We start from the raw sequence: 14,401 nt of genomic DNA, 5'->3' as shown, positions 1-14,401 counted from the left end.
AGAGTTCTGTCGAACTTTCTTTGCTCTCCTTAGAAAGCCGTCTAATAAGAGTAACCCTGTTTTGAGCTCAGGGCCATTGTCCCGGAGGCTTGGCATGTGTCTCTTTTTACTAAAGTATTCTAATTGGAAGGTTAAGTGAGGGTTTACCTGTGTGCAAGATACTTTATATAGATTATCCGGTACTATTTTCATCCCCATTTCCAAATAACAAATAAGATCAGTCACTAGGATAGTCAGATTTAGCAAATAAAAATAGAGTGCCTGGTTAAATCTGGAATTTCAGATAAGCAATGAACAATGTGTTCTTTTAAGTCTGCTCTAAATATTGCATGGGGGCGTACTTATACCAAAAATTATTCCCCGTTTATCTGTAAGTCAAAGTCAACTGGGCATTCCGTGTTTTACAGCAACTGTAAAAGTCACCAGAGCTAGGAGGCACAGCCTAAAGTTAAGCAACGTCAGACCCTACAGCCACACGGTTAACGTCGAACTAACCAAAAAACATTTTCTGTGATTTCTCTCACTATAGCTGTTACTTTAATCAGATGCTGGAGAATTTCGAGGGATAAGACAGTTCCTGGTAACTAGAAGTACACAGTAAATGGGAGACAGAAACAGAAATGACAGTCTAATATAAATTTAATAATAAAAGTAGTGAAAAGTGATGAAGCATACCACAGAGGAGAAAGTAATTATTTTATTCTGGGCTATGCAAAGAAAAACTACATATTAGTGACACCCTTCGATGTTTAGCTGGGATGCCCTTTCTCTACTCTGTGCCCCATCTCTTGGAGGTGAAAGCAATTTCCTCCTCCTCTAAATTTTCATGACTCTCCCTCACTTAAAATATTTAGCGCTTTCCAGTTCTTAATATACATAGTTATGTACAACAATCATTGCCCCAACTGAAACATAATTATCTTAAGACACTTCGACTTTGTGCAGAAGAGCCCCTCAACTAATAGTTAATGAACAAGGAGTCTGGAAATCTCCTACCTAATCTGTGCGTGTTTAGTAAGTCTACTGAGGGTAGAGACTGTTTTCTAAGAAAAGGCTAGATTTTGTATATGGTAAAAGTTGGGGTAACAATATTTATTAAGCATCTACTATATGCCAGTTTCTATATTTTATCTTATTAATCTTCCCTATAACATTGTGTTGTGGGAGTTACCCCAACTTTCCAAGGTGAGGAAAAACAAATTTGGTGAAGTATCAACTTTGTCCAAGGTCATGGTTAGTTGCAAAGTCACTGGGCTGTCTGTGTGTTTCACTGGCCCTAAAGAGGAAAGAAAGACATTCTGAGGTGATATGACTTCCCAAGGCCATATAACAGATTAATAAATAAGGGAAAGAGGCACAGAGAACAGGGCCCAAAATTCAGTCAGAGTACTTAATATTTGCCTTTTGATAAGAGGATGTTCTTATATGTATAATCCAGGAGGTTTTCAAAACATGTCTGTTTCTTACAGTCCCATTTTTACTACCTGTGCTCTAGTTCTAAATTTACAAATCTTACTTGTAGTGATAGTTAGACACATGGGACTCTGGAGTTAAACTTCTTAAATTTAAACCCCAATTTGGCAAATTACAGTCTGTGGAATATTAGGCAAGTAGCGTTCACTTACCTGTGTTTATGGTTCTTCATCTGTAATTGGTTATGTTAGCACAGAATTTATAGAGTCATAAGTTCATATATGTAAAGTTCTTGAAATGAGGTCTAGCCTGGAACATAAAAAACATTATTAGATTCCCTTATAAGTGGCCTTCTTTTCTCCCCTGTTATCTAGCCAAAGTTTAGTGGGTTCCAGAAAGCAGAGTGTATCTCCCTCTTCTTTACCCTCCTAGATATAGTGTTGGAGAGTCTCTGCCTTGGGAATGTGATCTGCGTCTAAAACCCACCTAGGCTGTTATATAGTGCAGTATAGGCAGTGCAGGTCAGTGGTCACAGCTCGGACACATATAAAAAAAAGATCTAAAGATCTCAGATAAACCTCACTGGGTGTGCTTACTGACCTGAAATTGGAATTCAAGCTGTTTATCGAAGAGTTAATTTGTTGCTGGAGGTTATTTGTAATTGGGATCTTTCCATTTTGAAGTGGAAGGAGCAAGAAAGAATTTTGTGCACCATGCCCTGGGATATTTATTCATTCACTCACTCTAACAATTATTGGTTAAACACGTACCATGCATTAGATACTCTAATGGCTCTGGTATTGCAGGCAGTGTGAACAATAACTTACCTTCTAGTTGTGTATGGCGGGACCTCAGATATTGAACAAGTAAGCAAATAAGATCATGTGAGCTATGAAGAAGCATCTCTCTCTCTCTCTTTTTTAAAATGTGTATTTATTTATTTCAAGAAAGAGAGAGAATCCCAAGCAGGCTCTGTGCTGTCGGTGTAGAGCCCCATGTGGGGCCCGATCCCTCCACCCTGGGATCATGACCTGAGCCGAAACCAAGCGTCAGTCAACCACCTGAGCCACCCAGGTGCCCTGGAGAAGCATCTGAAAGAAAATGAAACAGAGTGATGTAACAGAGAGGGATGGTGGAAATACACTTTACATTGGTCAAGGAGTACGTTGCCAAGAAGTGGCATGTACATGCAGGCATAAAAGAGGAGGAGACATGAAGGCAAACATCTGGGAAATGAGAGTTGCTATTACAACGTAGAGGCCCTGAAGCAGGAGAAAACCTGCCTTATTTAAGATAATAAACAGGGGTGCCTGGGTGGTTCAGTTGGTTAAGTGTCTGACTTTGGCTCAGGTCGCGATCTCATGGTTCAGGAGTTCGAGCCCCACATCAGGCCTTGCGCTGATAGTGAGGGGTCTGCTTGGGATTCTCTCTCCCTCTTTCTCTGCCCCTCCCTTGCTCACACTTTTTTTTTTTCTCTCTCTCTCTCTCCCAAAATAAATAAATTAATTAAAATAAAAAGATAATAACCAAAGCCTGTATAGCCAGACCATACGCAGTAAGCAAGGGAAGCGTAATGGAGATGATGTCAGAGATTTTTAATCAGCAAATTGACGTGAACTAGTCTGCGTTTTTAAATGGTTATACTCTGGAAAGCATTTAGACTTTGGAAAACCAGCTCTCGGGTGCAAGAGTGAAAGCAGGAGAATCAGTTCGGAGGATATTCCTTTTTTTTTTTTTTTTTGATGTTTATTTATGTACTTTGAGACAGAGAGAGCATGAGATGGGTAGGGGCAGAGAGAGGGAATCCCACACCGTCAGCACAGAGCCTAACGTGGGGCTCTATCCCACGAACAAACAATGAGATCATGAATGACCTGAGCCAAAATCAAGAGTCAGACACTCAACCAACTGAGCCACCTGGGTGCCTCCAGACTAATCCTAACTAATGTAGGCATTTAAGTTGATATGACCTAATTTGCACGCACAGACTATAGAAATCTAGGGGCTTCGATGATGAGTGGTGGGAACCACATACAAATGGAAAGACTCAAAAGATATTTTGGGTAATGCATAGAATTGTTGAATCCTTGTATGTACACCTCAGACTAATATAACACTGAATGTTAATTACACTTCACTAAAACAAGAAAAAAAAGAAACATATTTAAAACCTCAAAAAAAAAGATATTTTTGGAACTAAGATCTATGGAATTTATGGTGGGCTGGATGCTTTGGAAAGAGAAAGAGGATGTAGAAGTAAAATGCAAACTATATGACAGGGTAAAGCATCTGTCCTCTCAGCCAGCTGGAGGCTGGGGGCTCTGACCAAGAGATAGAGTCATAAGCTATAGCTACTGTGTTAGTGAAACTTTTTGAGGATCGGTGTGGAACAGTGGCTCTAGAGTCAGAGTCCATTTATATCCCTGTCACTTAACAGCTGCATGACTTTGCGTAAAGTGCTTAAATTCTCTGTACCTCAGTTTCCTTGACTGAAGATAGGAATAAAACTACTACCCACATAATAAAGTGTCTGTGAATTTACAATGAAATAATGCAGGGGTGCCTGTGTGGCTCAGTCGCTTAAGCGTCCAACTTCGGCTCAGGCCCCGATCTCGCGGTCCGTGAATTCGAGCCCCGCGTCGCTTCTGTGCTGACAGCTCAGAGCCTGGAGCCTGCTTCAGATTCTGTGTCTCCATCTCTCTGCCCCTCCTCTGCTTGCACTCTGTCTCTTCTCTCCCCCCCTTTCAAAAATAAATACACGTTTAAAAAATTTTTAATGAAATAATGCATACAATGTGTTTAGCATAGCATGTAGAATGTAGTTCACCCATAGTAAAGATTACCTATTATCTTTTGCCAATACTAGTGTTACTTGGAGTGCAAGTAGTATGCAGTCCTGGGAACAAAGTGAGATACATTCACACATGTACACACATGCCCTGTGCTAATGGGTCTGGTGAGGGGCCCAGATAAGGAAAGTTCCAGAGAAAACTGGAGTTGATTCATCCTGTGAATTCCCATAAGTAACTGACTCTGGCAAGGGTGGACATAGATTGTGCCGATCATTCAGACACAAGGTAGGCATTATGGCAGAGACTGCTGCTTTCCCCCCAGTATGTGTCTTCTCTTTTATGAGTTAAATTGTCCCCCTTAAAATTCATCTGTTGAAGTCATAAGACCCATCTCAGAATGTGACTATTTGGAGATAGGTCTCTATAGAGATAATCAAGTTAAACTGAGGTTGTTATGGTGCATCACAATCCAATATGACTAATGCCTTATGAAAAGGGGAAATTTGGACACAGATACAAATCGAGGGAAGGCTATGTGAAGAGACACAGGGAGATAGCTTGGTTCTCCAAGCTGAGGAGAGAGGGCTGGACAGATCCTTCTCTAACAGCTGTTAGAATGAACCAACCCTGCGAACACTTGAATTTTTAATTTCTAGTCTTTAAATTTTTTAATGTTTATTTATTTTTGAGACAGAGAGACAGAGCATGAATGGGGGGAGGGTCAGAGAGAGAGAGAGAGACCCAGAATCTGAAACAGGCTCCAGGCTCTGAGCTGTCAGAACAGAGCCTGACACGGGGCTCGCACTCATGGACCGCGAGATCATGACCTGAGCTGAAGTCGGACACTTAACTGACTGAGCCACCCAGGCACCCCTTAATTTCTAGTCTTTAGATCTGTGAGAATAAATCTCTTGTTTAAGCCCCCCATCTCAAGAGACTGATAAACCAGAATGTCCCGGGATAAGAATTGTTTCTCCTTAGGGCACTCTTTCTTGACCCACAAGTTCTTTAACCAAATCGTGGATTAGAAAGATGCTTAGTGAATGTAAGACTAAATGAATGAAAATGGAATACATCTAAAATACTTCCTTAAAATTGTAATGAACTCTAGTATTTTTTCATTCCAGGAATGGGTAGGGTGAAAACAAAGCATCCTTTCCTCTTGACTAAAGAAAAAACTTGTTTCTTTGACTAGATACCGTACCCTTGTAGTTGCTTTATACAGACTCTTGACCAAGATTTAAGAAATACTTCTGTTCCAGAGGGTTACCCTGGGAATTCCTATTCCCCATCATTGTGGGTTGTCTTCCTAGTTAATTTCAAATGATTACTTTTTCCTTGTCCCTAAATTCTGGGGCTCCCTACTTTTACTACCCATGAACTGACAACATTAGCTTCAGTAAGTACAATTTCTGACAAATGTTCTAGGAATCAAAAGCTATTAACTCATTATTCAGAATTTATGGCACCCTTTAATAATAAAAAAAAATTGTCTGTAGCTTTCCATATCTATTTTCCCAGTTCAAACCTGCTTTTCCAGTTATCCTCTGACTTGAAGTTGACTAATTTGTTCATCATAATTAGATGTGTTGCAATGCAGATGTGCTTAGTGATTTGCATTGCAATCTATTTAAAATTATTCCTGTCCATAAATTGTTGAGAGGAAAGGGCCTTCCAAGTTTAAATGACTTTAATTATTATAACTGTACAGGAAATATTTAAATGTTATATTGGCATTGATTCTATTGCATTCGAAAAAGTTATGAATAGCTAATTTGTAAAGATTTGGGGGGGTCTGGGTTCAGTCTTGTCTGTATCAACTCAGATTTGGCTGCCTAGAGAAACAGTGTCTTAGAGGTCACTGGATAAATGCCCCATCCTGGTGAATAAACATAATGAACTGAAGGTCTTTAGTTTTTTGAGCTTTGTACATAGTTAAGAAATGCTTTTAATATCTCCTTATTCCATTATTCTTTATCAAAAAATATTCTTGTAGCTTAAGGTATCTGAGTTCTCCATTAAAATGATCTTTGAAACAAATAGACATTTTGATTTAAAAAGGGCAATAGAGATCATACATAAGTTATTTCAGTATAGCACTAAAAGATACGATATATTAAAAGCTCTGAAATTGCTCTGTGAAAGTGAAATACCTGGTTGAACTGCAATTTTGGACGTCAGATGGAATGCATTGTAATCCACACTACATCCTTAGGAGTGGCAGTCTTTTAGAATGGCATGTCAAGTGCTCAATTAGTCTTTCTGATGAAGATTCTATGCCTATAAGACCTCTCATTTCTCAGTTGGCACCTCCTTTAATCACTGTACGAAAATTCTCCACGTCTGTGAGCTCTTAGAATTTTAGCCAGTGCTTCTTAATCAAGATAGCACATTAGGGTCACTCCAGGGAATTTTTGAGTGATTGATTTTTCACTTATAATGTGTCCAATTTTATTTTGTTTTGTTTTTGAAATAGCTTGTAACTTACATACCAAAAAGCCCCACCATTTGAAGAACAGTTCAGGGAGGTTTACTGAATTTATACAGCTGTACAACCATTCCCACAATTTAGCTTGAGAAACTACCATGGTCCTGCAAAATGTCCATTGTGTCTGTCTGTAGACAATCATGTGGGAGCTTTAAAAAAAATAATATCCAGACCTCACCCCTTCTGCCAATAATAAAAGAATGTTACTGCAGGTAAAGCACAGTATTATTTTGTTTGACAAAACATCCCGTGTGATTTAATGTAAACCAGTATTGAGATCCACTGATTTGGAAAAAAATTTTGTAGAAAAGGTGAAGATTTGGAAAGCGAAGATGTAAACCCTTAGTAACCAAGAGATCTGGTCAGTCTAGACCAATGTTGTCACAACAACAGCACGATAAGAAAGACCTTTAGCACATTTAGAGAATGGTGGGTTTTTGATCACTCTGCTATTCCTATTGTTTAGAATAGATTTTTCTAACTTTGAGTAGAATCTGCTCTCCTTTCTCCTGCAGCTCGCTCCATGTACACTTAGTTGGCCTAATGAATTCAAACGCATCCCTCAGAGAATTTTCATTACTGCCTCACTTGTGTTTCCATAACTCTGAACAAACTATCACAGTCCTTATTGCATTGCATGGCAGCTATTGGTTTATATTCTGCCTGTCCCATTTTTCTGAGACCTCCTTGAAAAGCAGAGGCCATGACACATTCATTTTAGTATTCTGGACAGCATCTGGCAGGAAGGAGGCTCCCCATAACTGTTTATTGAGTTCAGAAAAGAAGAAAGTAATTAAAAAAAAAAAACACTGTAGGGAGCATAGGTAATGGTTCACAACCTTGACTACAAATTAGAGTCAACTGAGGAGTTTTGCAGAATCCCTACAACCGATCAAATCACACCTAGAACAATGAAGTCAGAATTTCCAGGGATAGAACCCAGCAATATTTTTTTTTCCAATGTGTAGCTGAACTTGAGAACCATGAGCTTAAAGCCTTAGAGGATGGTCCAAAATTACCTCTTTGACCAAAAATATCTCTGCCCCATTGTCTAAAATATATAAATTATTTGCTGTTACATTGACTGAAAAGAGCTCAGAAATACATGTGGCTTAACAAATATCTGTTTAAAATATTACAAAGCCCTTAAGAGTCTCAAGAATGAGGGGGCACCTGGGTGGCTCAATCTGCTAAGGGTCCGACTTCAGTTCAGGTCAGGATCTCACAGTTTGTGAGTCCGGGCCCTGCATCTACCCTTTCATGGAAACAGAGATAGGGCTATCCTTTGGTGATTACATTTCAGAAACATAAATCACAAATTCTTGAGAAAGATATTCCTAAAGTGTAAAACTGGCAAGAGACTTTTCAAAAGATTTCCATCTCAAAGGGGAAAAGTAATTATAATTACAAGTTTTCCCAAAGAGAATGTTCTAGAAAAGTGGAAGTCAGGAGTTCAGTCAGGAAGAAGCCTCTCTATAACGTTTAGTCAAGCTGGAAAATATTAAAATAGTCATGGTCAAAGTCAAAATAAATAGATAACTTTGAACCCCTGAGACTGGTAAATAAAGTCAGGTCCAGAAGAGCTGCCAAAGAAATGCCTCAGCAAAGAGTTTTCATTCAGCAGCGAAGTTTAGCATAAGGGGATTGGATATGCAGAAGAACCAAAGAGGAAAGCTAGCAAAGGGCTTGAGGAATTTCTGGAGATGAGTAGAATATTTTGCAGCTTTCCCTGCATAGCCTGGTTGGTATCCAGCAAATGAGATGGAAGTGCATCCTTCAGCACACTCTTCTTCCTGAAGGAACGCTCAGGTCCTTATACCACCCTACCCTTCAGCGACTGAGGAAAATGCCCGCAGCTGCAATCCCCAACTGGCCTGAAAAGGTCCTTTTAACCCCCTGATCCGTCTATTGGGGGAGGTCCATTTGAATGCAACTTCTGGCTCTCTACCCTGTAAATGTATTATCATCCCAAGCCTGTTACAACAGTAGAGGAAGGCACAGAGACATTTACCCTGCGCTGGTTCCAACAAGGAGTGTGAGTTACAACTTGCTGGAATTGGGGGAGGTTTCTTTTGGTTTTGCCCTGGAATCACAGGAGTACTTTTTTCTTTTCTGCATATTATGGTTCTTTTCCACCTTCTATCTGGCAGCTTCCCCTCCCTCATGGTTTCCACTCTTTCTGCTTCAGCACTTGAGTTTTTACCTTTAATCAGCTTGACTCAGCAAGTCTTAACCTCAGATCTGTGTCTTCAGGTATATATTTTCCGGTTTCTGCCAATTTACCATTCTTTTCATTGGCATTTAAAGATATTTTCTCATTGTATTTATTCTATTTTTGTGGTTCTTCCTGGGCAAAAGTCATTTTAAAAATATCTTTGAAACTCAAGGAATTATAATGTCATAGGGGAGATATATTTTGTGAACCAGTTACCACAATATGAAGGGCATCCATATGATAGCATTCCATCAATAAAAGAATTATAAATGAAATAAGGTACGGTCATGTAATGGAACACTATAAAACGCTGCTTTTAAATGAACTTACTATATCAGTGAGAATAGAACTAGGTCTTAAAAATATAATGTTCAAAGAAACAACAGTGTTGGCCAGAGAAAGGGGACCCCTTGTGCACTGTTGGTGGGAATGCAAACTGGTGAGGCAGACAGTATGGAGCTTCCTCAAAAAGTTAAAGTAGAACTATCCTGTGATCCGTAGCTGCACTACTGGGTGCTTATCCGAAGAATACAAAAACAATAATTCAAAGGGATTTATGCACCCTGATGTTTATTCCAACATTATTTACAATAGCTAAACTGTGGAAGCAGCCCAAGTCTCCATCAACTGATGAATGGATAAAGAAGATATGGCATATGTGCACAAAGAAATAAAAGAACAAATATTTCCAAAATATTTGGAAGAACAAAATATTTCCATTTGCAACAACATGGATGGATCTAGAGAGTATGATGGTAAGTGAAATAAGCCAGAGAAAGACAAGTACCAGATTATTTCACTTATAAGTGAACTTTAAGAAACAAAACAAATGAACAAAGGGAAAAAAAGAGAGAGACAAACCAAGAAACATACTCTTAACTATAGAGAAGGAATAGATGCTTACCAGAGGGGAGGTGGATGAAATAGGGGAAGGGGATTAAGAGTACACTTATCTTGGGGCATCTGGGTGGCCCAGTCAGTTAAGCGTCCAACTCTTGATTTAGGCTCAGGTCATGATCTCAGGAACAGAGATCAAGCCCTGTGTTGGGCTTTATGCTGACAGTGCAGAGCCTGCTTGGAATTCTTTATCTTGCTCTTTCTCTGCCCCTCCCCATCTCAGGCTCTCCCTCTCTCTTTCTCCAAATAAATAAATAAACATTAAAAAAAAAAAAGCATACTTATCTTGATGAGCATTGAATAATATATGGAACTGTTGAATCACTATATGGTACCCCTGAAATTAATATAATACTGTATGTTAATTATACTGGAATTAAAATAAAAATATACACATAATGTTCAGTTAAAAAACAAGATGTGGAACTAAATATTGGCACACCATATAATAGTCGTGTACATTAGTTAAAATACAAAAAGTAGCAGAGCATCATATAAATGTGTATTTTTTATGAAAGGATCTTGGAAGGTTATACAACATAAACATATAGCTTCTAGAAGCAGGACTTGGAGTAGTATTGAAGGGGACTTTAGTGATATCTTTAATATTCCATTAAAGAAATAAGAAATTAGAGGCCCATAATCCAAAATGATAACTATAATTCTGAAAAATAGAATATTGTAAGTTTGTTTTATGTTCTTTTTACTTGTCTAGATCATTTAAAATTACAAAAACAAAGCAATAATAAGGTCCATGACAGGTACAAGCCAGGAGTTAAGAAGAAAGAGAACTATCAGGGTGATCAGAGTCATTCTATTAAGGGAATAAGAAGGATTTGGGAGTTGGGTTGAATATTCATAGGCAGAAATGAATGAGCATAGCAATTTAATTGGAAGGAATCACACAAACCAAAAAGGCAGATAATAAAATTCATTGTCAGAATATATCCAAAATAAGTACATTTTTAAATCAAAATTTGAGGCCAAGAATGAAGAAATTTCTATATATAGCATTGTGAGCAATATTCAGATCATAGTGAAGTGAGTATATTTCTCTAAGATAGCTCTTCTGTTGGTATTGTTAAGTTATGTAACAGAGCAAGAGGAAACAAGAACTCGGTCAGATAGTTACCATGGTAGAAGCCAAACTTAGAAAGCATCTAATCTAACTTCCTCTTACAAAAGAGGAAATGGAGGCCCAGAAGTTAAAGTCACCATTGGTCAAATCCAATCCAGACTCTGACTATAATGCCAATGTCATCAGAACACAATTCAATAATACTAGTCATGTCTTGTTTTTCTACTGTAGTAAAACATTTATCTACTTCACATGCTGAAATGTAAGAAGAATGATACATACAAATTATAGTGTCTGCTCTAGACAGTGTTTTTAAAATTTACAGGTAAAGCTGATACTTTCCTAAATTCACTTTTGTTAAATCTGTTTTATTTTAATCTACTTTTATGCAAATAAAGATTATTTTAAAAAACCAAAGAAATTTTAGCATGGATTAAACTATGTAAATTGAGAGCATATAAAAGAATAGCATAAGACCTCTGTCTTAGCATCTGTAAAAGCTGGCTTAACGGAATGTACACACACAAAAAATATTGTTAAGAATTCTTATAAAATCCCTTGCAATGATAGCAAGTCAGTTTTATGCAACCATTAATATTGAGGGGCCTCGTGAAGGACCGCTCAGAAACTAGCAGGACTGCATAGAACATTAAACATCATTAGTGCCCTCTTTCAAGAAAAACAAACATAACAAAATTTGAAATTATAAAAGGATGCTCTACCAGACTCCTTTAATAAAGAATTTCTCTAGGGCATTTGAAATAAAATTTGATTTATGGAACTTTGACAAAGACATAATGTTTAAGAAACATCACTTTGAGGGCACCTGGGTGGTTCAGTCGGTAAAGCCTCTGACTTCAGCTCAGTCATGATCTTGCAGTTTATGAGTTGGAGCCCTGCGTTGGGTTCTGTGCTGACAGCCAGAGCCTGGAGCCTGCTTCAGATTCTGTGTCTCCCTCTCTCTCTACCCCTCCCCTGCTCATGTTGTGTGTGTGTGTCTCTCTCTCTCAAAAATAAATAAACATTTATTAAAAAATAATTAAAAAAGAGAAACATCACTTTGGTAAACAGAGAAATAAATATTTATCTTGCTCCATACTCACTGTGGGTTGAGTAAATGTGTCTCCTAGATGACAGATGGTCCCAATTAATCTGAACATTAAACATTATACCCTGGGTAGATTTAAGCAATAACAGTTTTCAGAGGAATAGTCAATGCCAGCATGTGGTAGCAGAAACAGTTTTGGGCACAGCAAGGGACTCAGCTCGTTGGAGGTCTAACCAGCCCTCTTTCCCACCTCTCAATTCTATCTGATTGACAAGGGCAAGATATTTTCTAGATTCTTCCCTTCAGGTCTCAACTAATGATTCAGCAAATGCCCTGAATTTCCAATTGGAAGCTTCCAAATCAGTGGGAGATTTTTAATGTGGCCTGGGACCAAGTAAGTGAGAACAGGAAAGGCCTGCCTATACCTTGCCCTTCTGTTTTAGTAGTCCTTGTTAACAAAGATGATTCCCTTGGATTCCAAAGGGCCCTGGTTTGGCTGGGTTTTTTTTTTGTTTGTTTGTTTGTTTTTTTTTTTGTTTTTTTTTAAGTCTATTTTATTATTATTTGCTTACCAGAGCTTTCACAACTGTTTTAGCTGACCTTGGGATCTTATATTCCAAATTGTACTCTCAGCTTCCAAGATGAAGACATTGATCTTTTTTTTTAAATTTTTAATGTATCTTAACAGTTTAAAAACAATGATAAAAGGAAGTTGTGATGGCTAATTTTATGTGCCAATTTGACTAGGCCACAGCACCCAGATATTTGGTCAAGCATTATTCTACATGTTTCTGCAAAAGTATTTTTAAAATAAGGTTAACTTTAAATCAGCAGATCTTGATTCAAAGAAATGAAGGTGGATCTCATTCAATCAGCTGAAAGCCTTAACAGAAAAAGACTGAGGGAGAATTCTGGCAGCAGATAACCTTTGCACTCACACTGCAAAATCAATTCTTCCATTGTTCTCCAGCCTGCTGCTGCAGGTTTTGGATCTCCACCACCACCCCCCCCCCCCCAATTGTGTGAGCTGTTTCCTTAAAATTTCTCTCTCCCAATATATATTTATACCATCATATTGGTTCTGTTCTCTGTAGAATCCTGACTATATTATACCACCATAGAGCTTGATAATAAACATCCCCAGCACCTTTGAAGTCCACTGTGTGCTCCTCTCTGGTCATGCTGACTTTCTATTGTGATTTGTTTCCTGGCACAATAATTACCCCTTAACTGAGATTTGCTTTCCATGGTGTCAGTTACCTGCAGTCAACCATGGTCCGGTAGCAGAAGCTCCTCCTTCTGATGTATGGTCAGAAGGTCACTAGTAGCCTAACGCTATGTCATAGTGCCTCTGTCATTCACCTCACTTCATCTCATCACATAGACATTTTGTCATCTTACATCAACACAGGAAGAAGAAGGGTGAGTACAGTGCAATGATATTATGAGAGAGAGAGACCACGTTCACATAACTTGTTTTACAGTATAATTCTATTTTTATTATTAGTTATGGTTGTTAACCTCTTACTGTTCCTATGTTATAAATTAAGCTTTATTGTAGGTCTGTATATATTGGAAAAAACATAGTATATATAGGGTTCAATACTATCTGCCCTTCCAGGCATTTCCTGGGGAGCCCAGAACATATCCCCCCGCAGATAAGGGGAGGCTATTATTCAAAGAAGAGATTTGGTACAGAAAACAAACTGAGGGTCACTGGAAGGGTTGTGGGTGGGGTAAGAGACATTAAGGAAGACACTTGTTGGGATGAGCACCGGGTGTTATACGTAGGGGATGAATCACTGGATTCTACTCCTGAAATCATTATTGCACTATATGCTAACTAACTTGGATGTAAATTAAAAAATAAATCAATTAATTAAATTAAGTATTAAGTTAAATTAAAAAAAAGAAGAGATTTGGTACTTCACCCAATAGATGGCAGGAATGTCACTACATTCAGCATGAAAACTTGCACTGGGCTTAATGAAGTACCTAACTTAATGGTACTTCCTATCACCATTTAAGTCATGTACCATGTATCAGACCAAAAAAACAAAAAACAAAAAAAAAGCAACCAACTAGAATTCTGCTTATCAGCCTATCCAGGTCAGGGCTCTTCTGCAGAGCACAGGATCCTCTGACCAACCCCACTACTGCAGAGCAATAACATTCCTACTGGCCATGCAACCTACATTGTTGGATGGAGCTCATTTTTTTTCTCAAGGAAGATTTGACCTTGCAAAGACTCTCGAATGCATCCCTTCCTTTCCACACCACTGCCAGACCCTTGTTTCAGGCCTTTATTTCATCTCTCTCACACTGCAATGTCTATCCTGTCCAGTGTGTTTAATTTGTTATGGCACAGAACCAACCACAACTCTTTTGCTCAAAAACCTTCACACTGGAGTCCTAATACTCTTTGTCTCCTTCTCTACTCTGCACTGGTCTGACAAAAAGGTAAACAATT

This window comes from Panthera pardus, unplaced genomic scaffold (assembly GCF_024362965.1).
Source record: "Panthera pardus isolate Hobbes unplaced genomic scaffold, ASM2436296v1 HiC_scaffold_13, whole genome shotgun sequence".
NCBI classification, from domain to species: domain Eukaryota; kingdom Metazoa; phylum Chordata; class Mammalia; order Carnivora; family Felidae; genus Panthera; species Panthera pardus.
The sequence above is the reverse complement of the archived record's forward strand: the minus strand, read 5'-3'. Positions refer to the sequence as shown.